The sequence below is a fragment of the Oryctolagus cuniculus genome, chromosome X (assembly GCF_051225735.1).
Source record: "Oryctolagus cuniculus isolate XC-2025 breed Fujian yellow rabbit chromosome X, ASM5122573v1, whole genome shotgun sequence".
Taxonomy (NCBI): domain Eukaryota; kingdom Metazoa; phylum Chordata; class Mammalia; order Lagomorpha; family Leporidae; genus Oryctolagus; species Oryctolagus cuniculus.
In genome coordinates this window covers 55,243,369-55,256,090 of record NC_142888.1, presented here as the reverse complement: position 1 = coordinate 55,256,090, position 12,722 = coordinate 55,243,369, and the positions used below count along the sequence as shown (strand labels likewise).

Here is a 12,722-nt window from a genome sequence, read left to right as displayed (position 1 = left end):
TTACCATTCAATTGATATAATTTATTTAAAAATTTGTTATTGAAATCGTGCCACAAGTTATCCTGGTAAAACATAAGTGGTAATGTGTATATGTGTGTATTTAAAATCTCCATTTGCATGACTATTAGACTGGAAAAAATATAAAATAAAAGCTGAACTAGAACTTCCCTGTCTGGAAATCTTTCTTAATGATTTGATGCTTATTTCCAGAAACATTGCAGCAAAGCTCCCCTCAATCTGAACTGAAATTATACACACACACACGCACACACACACATTTATATATAAATGAGAAATAACCTGACCTATTGTTGTACATTTGTGTCTTCAGATTTCTTGAGTTCAAGAGAAGTAGCCTTTCCTCTATTTTCCATATTCCGTCGTGCTTCTTTTTCAAACTGTTTGCCCTTACATTCATTCCTTCCCCCTTCCTTAGCTCTGTTCTGTATAGAAGATAGGTTGAGCACTAAACACTGTTTCAACATCTTGACTATTAGTTGATTTCAGCCTAAAGAAGTAATGGTGAGATTGGAGGTTAGAACAAGTGGCTGTCTCTCCTCTGTGGCTCAGGTCAAGTAGTCCTGCCCTGGATTTTCTTTTACTCAGCTAAAGTACCGCATGTCTAATCCAGGATTAGTAGGGGCTTCCCTGTACTACCAATGCATTGGTTGTCTTATTGCCCCTCCTGAGCTTTTCAGTTTTTCTGTCACCTATGCAAAAGTAAATCACCTGTATCAAAATTCATCTGCTCTAAATTATCAAATTTTTTCACTAGTTTTATCTTGATTGATTTAATCAGACCAGGGTTCATATACAAGCAGTAAGGAATTCCAGGGGAATGATTGAGGAATAGAGAACACTAACAAATCAAACTATATATTTCACAGTTTTTATTTTCTTCTGAGTAGAAAGATTCCCCCCAACTGGTGATAATCTTGAATTTTAAATGAGTAATATACATAGATGCCCTGTATATTTTGATAACAGTAAACAACTGTTAACATGGAAAACATAAACTCTTATTTTCCTTTTAATTGTGTAGCTTCCTTTCTTCAAATGAAGGACATTTTTTCAATGTATTCATTGGGTGAGATTTAATTAGTACCTTTCTTTATAGTGAATCAACCACTCATATTTCTTAAATTTTTGCTGTGTGCAAAATACAGTTGTTATATAATGAGAGAGAAAGTGACAAGAATACACATTCAAAGAAGAAGTTGAAGGTCACGTAACTAAAATGTTATCAATGATCTTTGCTCTTAAATGTTTGCTGATCTCTAAAGAAAAGAACTGAAATTTGAACTGAGAGCCTTTGAATTAGTGAATTCAATTCTCACACAAGGATAAAACATGGATTAATTTACTTTCTCTTAGAAGAATAAATAATCTCATACTCACATGCTTAACTGCAATCCAAGCATCACTTATGTTTTTCATGTCAGCTCTTTGTAGGCACTAACAGCCAGCTTTGTCCATTACATTCTACTCACAAATTTTGTATGAACAAAAACACTAAATCTAAAGAGTGAGTTTCAAAAGAACTGTACATCCTGAATCAGAAAATACAATAAGACAGTATGGAGATACCTCAGAAATCTGAATATAGACCTATATTGTATGACCCAGCAATACTACTCTTGAGAATTTTCCCAAAGGAAATGAAATCAGCACATGAAAATGTTATCTGCACCCTCATGTTTATTACAGCTCAATTCACAATAGCTAAGACACAGAATCGACCCAAATGCCCATCAGCTGAAGAATGGATAAAGAAATTATGGGATATGTACACCATGAAATACTACACATCAGTAAAAAAAAATGAAATCTGGTCTTTTGCAGCAAAATTGATGAATCTGGAAAACATCAGACTTAGTGAAATAAGCCAGACCAAAAAGGACAAATACCATACGTTCTTCCTGACCTGTGATAACTAATAGAACACCTAAAAGGCAATCTGTAGAAGTGAAACTGACACTGAGAAGCAATGACTTGAATAGCCCTTGTCTTGACTGTTGAGGAACAGTTTTATTTTTTTCATACAATTTGTTGAACTCTTTACTTTCTAAAGTTAATAATATGTATATGAAGTCAAAGGAAAATAGATCTTAGTAAAAATAAGAGTGGGAATAAGAGAGGGAGGAAGAAGTGGGTTGGGAGTATTTGTGGGAGGGTGGGCACAGTGAGAAGAATCACCATGTTCCTAAACTTGTAATTATAAAGTGTATAAAGTTTGTAACTGTAAAGTTGTATAGTTCTGCATACATACCTACAGACTTACTTCTAAGGGTACAGTTTAAAAACTTACCAAGGGACCCCAAATACCCTTAAGCTGGGTGGTAAAAATACCATCTTATGTGTTAAAATGATCATATGGACAGAATTGTTAAAGTGATCAGATAGGATAAAGTGTTAAAGTGATCATATAAATAGTATTAAGTGTCTGGTAATAATAATAGAATTAAAAAGGAGTGAATGCTCCAACATGGGAAGCAGTGCACACAGCACACTCATAGAATGACAATCGCTCTAAGTAGCACTCTGACTTCAGAATCAGCCCGTAAAGAATTCTGGTCTGGCCTGAAAAGCCCACGAGAGAATTTCAGCCATGAAAAGCCAAGACACTGTGGCAAAAAATTTGCTATATGAAGGACCTCAGTGGGTGAGACCCTAGTGGAAAGAAGTGGTCATCAAAGAAGGAGGTACTTTTCTCTAAATTACTTTGTCTTTGCTTATGATTTGGGTGGTTTATTCTAATAGTTGTCAAATTCCCAGTGTTTTAAATCATCTAAATAATTTTCATTTCCACCAGGAGAGAAAGTTAAACTCCAATTAATTTGCTCAGGAAGCATTTGATTTTTCATATTGTTTTCCTTTGCTTAACATAATTTTTTCTATGTATTCTCATTGAAAAAAGGAAAGGTGAATTACATTAAACTATATATGCAAAATATGAACTTTGATCTAAAATTATGTCATCCTCAAATGAAGAGATTAGTTTGATTAAAAATTCATTTATATTTTTATATGCACAATTTGTGAATAGAGTAAATCATTATTTAAAGCCATGGCAAATATAACTTTGTTTTTTTAACTCTAGAATATTTAAAGGTTAAGCTATTTCTTAATGAACGTTTTCTTTCAAATTATTTTAATAAAGATGTCTTTTGCAAATATTTTGATTTTATATTTCCCCTTTCATGCTTGGGCAACTGGGAAACATAAAACATTAGTTTAATGCTAATATACCTGAAAATAGATTTTTATTATCAGTTTGGATCACACCTGCCTTTATTTCTTTGCTATTTGTAATTAGAGCAAGAGTTTGAAATGTTTTATCTGAAATATGAGATATACTCCTAAATAACACTGAGAAGAAAATTACAATATCAAAATAATAATTACTAATATTGAGATTGGTTTCAGTTTTCAGTTTATAATAAAGGTTTCTCTGTGAAATTCTACCTTAAATTTCTGGTTTTCCCTCTCTTTGTTCTCCAATATCTGTAGCGTTTCTAATATTCTCTGTTGAAAATCATTTATCAGTTCAATGAACACATTCAGGGAAGGCTAGCCATAAGGGAGGAGGAGGAAAGATCTTGTTCTTTTGTTGCACACATAGTATTACTGCCCATCTCTCACTACATCTGACAGATTCCAAACATTAAATTAACTGAAATGAAAAACTCACTCTGAACTCCAATTTCCTATACATATCAAATAGCCTGTGAAACGCCTTAGATTTTATGTCCAAATCCATTAAACACACTGCAGAGGAAAAGATAGTAGACACATAGTTGAATATATGCTCATAGAAAGCTTCCATACTTTGTTAACTTCACAGCAGAATTGATCTACAGGGTGCAAGGCCAGGCACTGAGTGTACTAAATGGCCTGGCATAGTCAGGAATACAATTGCTTCTGAATGAAATTGCATTCATTGGGAAGAAGCTCAAAGTCAGAATCATTTCCTATTTTGTGATCTTTCTACTGTTCATGTGAATTTAAGTATGTGGAAATTGAGCTTGTGAGTGATTGTTGCTCAAAGGCATTGCCAGTTGTTGGAGTGATGAGGTTTTCATAAAGACCAAAGTTTGATGGAAACCTTCTCAAATATCCCTTCCTCGATGTCTATTTCTTTGGATTTTTAAGAGATTCACTAGGTTGTTAACAGAAGTTATTCATCTACTACTCAATTCTTTTATTATTACCTTCATATTTTAACAAGATTCAGGGGCATATAGAGAAAAGTTTTCTTTTTTTCATCTTGATAAAGCATCATATACAACAATCTGAAAGTCAGCAGCAGGAGGTTAATGGCAATGAACTAGAATAAAACTAAATGTCATCATATCTTCTTTTTTCTAAAAGCTTCTAAGTAGATAAGACATGTTCAGAAAGCTGTAAAATGTGCCCTTTGCTTACAGGAAAAAGGTCACTTTTGAGCTTACAAATTGTAGTAAGTTAACTCATAAATGATCATATCAGTGACAGAAATACGATGCCTTGCATATTTCATATATTGGTGCAATTACCTTGGCCTGACCTACAGATTATTTTTTTCTTTTTTTAATCATATAAGTGGGGCATTAAAGCTTTGAAAGATTAAATAAATGAGTAGAAATACATGAACCAAATAATACAAGTCTCAGAGTCAAAGTAATCAAAATTTTCGTCACATGCACGATGTATCTTTCATCTCTATGACACGTAATTTTTCATGACCATTGACCTGACAACTATTAGACTGAGAAAACATACAACAACCTTTTGGACTACAGTAGACTTGATAGACATTTGGAAAATATACATGGAAAAGTTATAAGGGTATGTTCTTTCGTAATATATTCTTTTGAAAAAGTACATCAATCTGACTTGCCCCAAGTGGTAGAGTTAGAAACATGCCAGGGGATTCCAATACAATCCCATCAAGGTGGCATGTACCAATGCCATCTCACTAGTCCAAGTGACCAATTTCTGTTCACAATTGATCATAATGATAGGTCTAAGAGTCAAAGGGATCACATAAACAAGACTAGTGTCTGCTAATACTGATAGAATTAAGAAGGAGAGAATGATCCAACATGGGAAGTGGGATACACAGCAGACTCATAGAATGGCAGGTGTCCTAAACAGCACTCTGGCGTCAGAATCAGCCCTTAAGGCATTCAGATCTGGCTGAAAAGCCCACGAGACTATTTCAGGCATGGAAAGCCAAGACACTCTGTCAAAAAAAAAAAATGACCTAAATGAAAGATGTCCGCAAGTGAGATCCCAGTGGGTAGAACGGGTCATCAAAGAAGGAGGTACCTTTCTCTGAAGGGAGGAGAGAACTTCCACTTTGACTATGACCTTGTCCAAATATGATCAGAGTCAGAGAACTCAAAAGGCTCCCATAGCCTTGGCAGCTCATGACAAGAGCCTAGGGTGATTACTGAGGCCATAAACAAGAGTGTCAATTTGTTAAGTCAACAACAGGAGTCACTGTGCACTTACTCCTCATGTAGGATCTCTGTCCTTAATGTGTTGTTCAATGTGAATTAATGCTATAACTAGTACTGAAACAGTATTTTACACTATGTGTTTCTATGTGGATGCAAACTATTGAAGTCTTTACTTAATATATACTAAATTCATATTCTGTATATAAAAAGAATTGAAAATAATGATCCTCTGTATATAAAGTGAATTGAAAATAATCTTGATGTGAATGTAATGGGAGAGGGAGTGGGAAATGGCAGGGGTGCAGGTGAGAGGGGAGTTATGGGGGGGAAGCCATTGTAATCCATAAACTGTACTTTGGAAATTTATATTTATTAAATAAAAGTAAAAATAAATAAATAAATAAATCTTTTAAAATAATAATAATAAAGAAAAAAGAAAAGAAAAAAAGAAAAAGTGCATCATAAGCAGATGAAAGGAAAGGAAAACTTCACTGTGTACTTACTCCCCATGTAGGATCTCTGTCCTTAATGTGTTGTACTGTGTGAATTTACAGTAAAGCTATTACTCAAACAGTGCTTTATACTTTGTGTATCCGTGTGGGTGCAAACTGTTGAAATCTTTACTTAGTATATAGTAAGTTGACCTTCTGTATATAAAGATAATTGAAAATGAATCTTGATGAAGAATGGGATGGGGAAGGGAGTGGAAGATGGGATGGTTGTGGGTGGGAGGGAAGTTATGGGGGGAAAAGCCACTATAATCCAAAAGTTGTACTTTGGAAATTTATGTTTATTAAATAAAAGTTGAAAAACACCACATGAACATCCACAATCAAAGTGAAAATGTCAATGTGATTTTTGTGTGCTATAATGATATCAATGGAGTCAAAAGCATGACTAGGCCACTAGTGTTAATCTAATTTTTATTTCTTTAGTTTTTTTATTTATTTTCTTACAATCTAATAATTACTTGAAAACTTTCAGAATCCATTTTCAGTGCTAATTCTGATGCTTCTGCAAAATATCCAACTTGCTGTGCCTAATCAAATATCTCAGAATCATTCAAATTAGAAAATATGACTTTTAATTTCATTTATTAGCTATTAGAATTGCAGCAAAAAGAATGAGTAATGAGTATTGGATGGTTATTTAATGGTAAGCTAATGACAAACGTTCTTAGCCAAAGGTCTTTACACACTCATAGAGAAGTGCTTAAATCCAGAGCTTTGGTGAAAGAGAAGTATTGATTCTACTAAGTTCAGAAAGGTTATCCTCCACTATATAGCTGTTATATCCATACTTCCCAAACCACTTATAAAAACAAAGAATCTGATGTAAAATTCCAATGTGACAGGAGTTCATGTGACTTATAAAAAATACAATAATACATGACAACATTTGGTTACTAAATGGTTTATATGGGAGATTTGATGGAAATTTTATGAGATAATCACTGCTGAAGAAAACAGCACAAATTAGTTTCTAGAGAAAGTTTTGTTAAAATGCTTGGAGACAATTTTTCTTTATTTTTGCAATGCTTTAGATATATTTACACAAGTTTTGGATACACTCTTCTTTTTTACCTCTTCTATTACACAGAACTCAAACTTTGATCCTGTTTGGAAATCATCAGTGATCCTTGGATAGCTGCAGAATGATGTACAATTTACTAATGTTTTCATCCATTTTCTTTCATAATCTGGGCCAAAGTAATCTTTCCAGAATCAACCCTGGATGTGTATGGCATTTAGTTACAATTAGATTAATTCCTTCTCCTCATGGAAATCATTCATCTTAGTCCTTGTGTAATTTTAATCCTGTTTTTCTTTATGCCTGGAGATATTTCCTACCTCTTTTCTCCTGGAGGAAAAGAGGCCAAAGGAACCAATTTCTCACATTTTCTAAGTTTGAGGAAAAGAAAACCGATAAGAAGATCTGAAAGGTTACCACCCTGAAGAAATATTTCAGTGTTTCTTCTAAGTTTGGATCAAAGGAGAAAATTCAAGCAATAAAATCTCTCAGTTTTTCCATAAATAGGTAAACCAGCATTGAAAGTTAATACAGTGTCTAAGGAGTTCATAGAGCTTCTCAAAACCTTTCACAAGGCAAGCTGACATCTATAAATAAACCAAGCAGTTTTTCAAGGAATGCATTACAAAAGGCATGTAGGCATTAAGGAATAGTAGAGCATACTCAAGATTTCACCAGAATATGGCTGAAATAATGCTCATGAAGTAACAAAGACTCATGGAAATAAAGACTTCATGGAAAAATGCCTCCTACAAGTTGAGAAGATAATGGACCAGATTGAAAAGTATGTCATGATTCATTTCTATAAATATGTTTTCTGATCAGAAACTATAGATGGCAGGAAGAAAGATCTCAGTGTTTTTTAAAAAGATTTATTTATTGATTTGAAATTCAGATCAAAGAGAAAGAAGGATAGACAGAGAAAGAAATCTTCATCTGCTGGTTCACGTCCCAAATGGTTGCAATGGCCAGCGATGGACTGGACAAAAGCCAGGAGCCAGAAGCTTCAACTGGGTGTCCCACATGGTTGCAAGGGCCCAAGAACTTGCAACGTCCTCTGCTGCTTTTCCAGTCGCATTAGCAGGAAGCTGGATTGGAAGTGGAGCAGCCAGGTCTTGAACTGACACCCATATGGGATACCAGCTTCACTACAACACTGGCTCCAAGATCTCACTATTCAAAAGAAGTTCAGAGGGGCTGGTGGTGTGGCATAACAAGTTAAGCCACCACCTGCAACTCTAGCATCCCATATGGGTTCCAGTGGATGGAGCATTCCCCCCTCCCCAAATTTCTAGCTCTGCCTTCAAAAAATAAAATATTTTTTTAAAAAGAGAATCGGAGCCCTGCACCATGTTTCATCTTAGATGCTTTGCTTTCCAGTTAATAAAGAAATTACAGAAGTGTCTGATATGGTGGTGAAAATGATTACAGATATCATCGAACTGAATTCAAAATGTGTGCCTCAAGATAATCTGGACTGTATCATCAGGTGCAACAAGCACATCTTCAATGCCATCAAATTCATCAAGAATAAGCCAGCATCAGCTGATATCTGCTTCTTTTTTTCTTTCTGAGGTTTCCTGGTGTCATTTTTTGTTGTTGTTGTTTTTAAAGATTTATTAATGTATTTGAAAGGTAGAGCCACAGAGAGGCAGGGGCAGAGAGAGAGAGAGAGAGAGAGAGAGAGAGAGAGAGAATCCTCCATTTGCTGACCCACTCCCCAAACAGCCACAAGGGCCAGAGGTGGGCCAATCCCAATCTGAAGCCAGAACACAAGAGCCTCTTTCAGGTCTCTGATGTGAGTGCAGGAGCCCAAGGTCTTGGGCCATCTTCCACTGCTTTCCCATGCCACAGCAGAGAGCTGCATTAGAAGTGGAGCAGCTGGAACTCAAACTGGCACCCACATGGGACGCAGGCACCACAGGTGGTGCCTCCCTCCTATATTACACAGCGCTGGCCCCCAGCTGGTGCCTTTTTACCTGCATTCATCCACACTGTTCTAAAGGACAACCCCCATGCCTTTTGTTCACTATACAGTATATTACCCACTTCTGTAACCCAAGTCAACTGATAATGGGAGACAGTGGTTATTATTTCATCAATCTGTGCTGTACTGTGGTTTTCATTAAATTAGATGCCCAGTCTTTGAATTTAAATCAGGAGGATTTTGATCACTGTATGTGTGGTCAGACTTCTCCTAGGAAGCAAGGGTCTGATTCTTGCTTAGATGTTAAACAGAAGTCTAAGAACTTGGATCTCCTGTCTCAATTGAATAAACTACAGGAAAGGATATAAATGAAGCCAAGAAACTTGAAAAATACCTAATAGGTTGGATGGATGGAATTGCAAAAGAGGTTTAAGACAATGTTAGAAATACCCCCTTGAAATTAAGGCCCCAAATTTACCATTAGCAGCTATTGACTCTGAAGATGTCGAAAATGATAAACTTCCTCCACTATTGCAACCTCAAGTTTATGCAAGATGACAGAAATGTACATAATAGTATTTATTTGAGCCTAAATTATAGATAGCCCTTACTACTGTCCACTGATTGGGATCTAGAATGTAACTTAATTGCTTAGAAATTCCAGGGCACTTTTGAAAAAACTTCTCAATCAGGAAGCTCATACCACTGCTATTTAAATTATGACATTAGGGAGGCCAATTCAAACTATTTTCTTCGTCTGATGTCATATGTGGTTTTCATCTCTCTTGTGACTTCAGGATGCCTTAACTGGAATAAAAAAGTCTTACAAGGACTATTTTAAGTGTATTGTGAATATAGTGTTATGCAACCTATTTCTGAAGGTTTGGGTAACATATCCTCCTGAAATTACTTAATATGCATAAGGAAAGAGAATAAAAACAAACCTTATTGACATTACCAATGAGATGTTAGACAATACGCCCTCCATGGAATAGGAGCAAGAAGTTTTAAAAATAAGATTAAAATAGTCAAGCTTCATAAATGAAAATGAAAACAGTGAGAAATATATAGTGAGATCAGAAAATTGATATTCCATTTGGAGAATTCTATGTATTCCTGGACAACAAGCCAAAATAATTAGAAAGAAATACTCAAGCTTATAATCATAGCTTTTTTTTTTTACTTATCTTGAAAGCAATCCTGGTCTGCTGACTGATAGACCTTGTACTAAGTAAACTGAGACCCACATCTAGACCCACACAAGAAATGTTTTTGATTACCAGAAAAATTTAGGTTATTGGAAATATAACAGAAAAAAATATGTTATTAAGCACATGGAATAAATTTGAGCTGAATTCACACTTCTGTAAAACTTTTATTATGATTAAACTATAAAGAAATAGGCGCACAGTGTTCTATCCTTTCCTCATACATATGTTTATCTCACTCCCATTTGTATCTGCATTGCTTATATCAAAAGCTATGAATTATGGCATGGTTGCTAATTATGGTGAATTATGCTTATGTCACCAAAATGGGATATGCCACCATTTTGATTAAGAATTGCTTTTTTGTAGAGTATTAAGGAAAAACATGTCATGCTAAGCAAGACTTTCATGCAAAAGCATTCATCAAGTTTAAATACAAAAAACATACCCTATGATAGTCACATTTCTAGAAAACTAAAACATACAAATACCATTCTTGACAGAAACAGACTTGTAATTCTACTGGAAATAAGATTAATTGAGATGGAGGAATGAAGTTTCTGAAAAATAGGAGGAGGAAAATATTTGAATTATTTTTTCATTTTTTACAAATATTATTTAAAAAGCAATGTAAACACCCAAATGAAACTCAGTGAATCTCAATCACAACAGATTCAACAAAATTTTCACCTTAGCACATCATATACAAACTACTGAAATCAAAAGTGAAGGAAGAAAATGATGTCTTCATTCTCATAAAAATAACCAACAAAAACAAACAAATAAATAAATAAATGAAACATCCAATGAAATACTAGTTTTAAAATAAAAAGGAAATAAAAAGGTCAACTCAGGACACTATAATCAGTAAAAAAGGAAAGCAAATTAATCACACTTTTAATAAAATAAAACTGAAAGATAATTTGTTAATGATTAACTTACAATAATTGACATTTTAAAAGAACTTTTTTTCACAATGACACATGACAGAAATAATAAACACATAGGAAAATACATTTTCCCTTTTCAGTTTCGCTTAAAGGAAAACAAAAATTGTACAGTTTCAGATTTATGTACATGTGAAATATATGGCAGAATGTAACCACACTATTCCAAGATTCTTACATTTTCTGTAAAATGATACAATAATAATTATAAGTAGCCTGTTCATAAATTAAGAACACACATTGTAATCATAACAGTCACTATCAAAATAATCCAAAGAGGTATAGCTAAATGGATTTGGATTTACAGAAAAGTGGAGCTGGCGCTGTGGCACAGCCAGTAAAGCTGCTGCCTGCAGTGCTGGCATCCCCTATGGGCGCTGGTTCAAGCCCCAGCTGCTCCACTTCCTGGTCCAGCTCTCTGCTATGGCCTGAGAAGGAAGTAGAAGATGGCCCAAGTCATTGGGCCCCTGCACCCCTTGGGGAGACCCAGAAGAAGCTCCTGGCTCCTGGCTTGGGATTAGCAACAGCTCCAGCTTTTGCAGCCAGTTGGGGACTGAACCAGAGGATGAAAGACCTTTCTCTCTCTCTCTCTGTCTATCCTTCTCTCTGTGTGTAATTCTGACTTTCAAACAAATAAATAGCAAATAAGAAAGGCATAAGTAATTTAGGCTATAAATTTAGAATATTTGCTTGTGACGGGTAAGAATTTACAGAAAGAAGTCCTAAAGAAAATTTCAGGCTAGAGAAAATATGAATGTGATTGAATCTTCTATAGAGATTTTTTTTTCTTACAAAATAACTGCAAAAATATTGAACTCTTTTTTTGTAGATTTCGTAGTGGTATAGGTTAGTGATTCTGAAACTACTTTCTATGTGATCTTGACTTGGGCAAATGTGGAGATATATAGAATATAGTGAGATCCAGATTTCCTACCTTTTGAGAACGAAGGAAAATATTGAAAGAGTGAAAATTAGAATACATCTTTTAATATTGTAGTATCATATTTACCTTGGACTTGTCAGTATGAAATCTCTACTGAGAAGACTTAGAATTCAAAATTCCCCAGTAGGAAGGACAAGCCTAGCAATCGATTTTCAATTATGAGTACCTTCTTCATTTAAAAACTGCAGAGGTCCTTGGAGATATAGCCAGTTCCAGATCTGGACCAAAATGATACAAGACTGTTCTGGAAAAGCTTCTTATGACAGAAAGATAAAAAGTACTATGGACCAGCAATTTTGCGTAGCGGGTAAAGCCTCCACCTGCAGTGCCGGCATCCCATATGGGCGCCAGTTCCTGTCTGACTGCTCCACTTCTGATCTAGCTCTCTGCTATGGCCTCGGAAAGCAGTAGAAGATGGCCCAAGTCCTTGGGCCCCTGTACCTGTCTGGGAGACTGGGAAGACGCTCCTGGCTCCTGGCTTTGTATCAGCACAGCTCTGGCCATTGCAGTCATCTGGGGAGTGAACCAGCAGATGGAAGACCTCTCTCTCTCTCTCTCTCTCTCTCTGCCTCTGCCTCTGCCTCTGCCTCTGCCTCTGCCTTTGCCTCTCCATGCCTCTGCTTTTCAAATGTATAAATATGTTTTTAAAAAAAGTACTCATAGAATTACAAGGAAATGTCAAAAGGACACAGAAGGTAGTTTGAATGAGTTTCCAATGCTCAA

General features: G+C 35.3%; 1 pseudogene; it reads left to right on the top strand.

Moving 5' to 3' along the window:
• The first annotated feature begins 7,716 nt into the window (after positions 1-7,716).
• Positions 7,717-9,459, top strand: LOC100340533 (rab5 GDP/GTP exchange factor pseudogene; annotated as a pseudogene).
• The last annotated feature ends 3,263 nt before the right edge of the window (positions 9,460-12,722 follow it).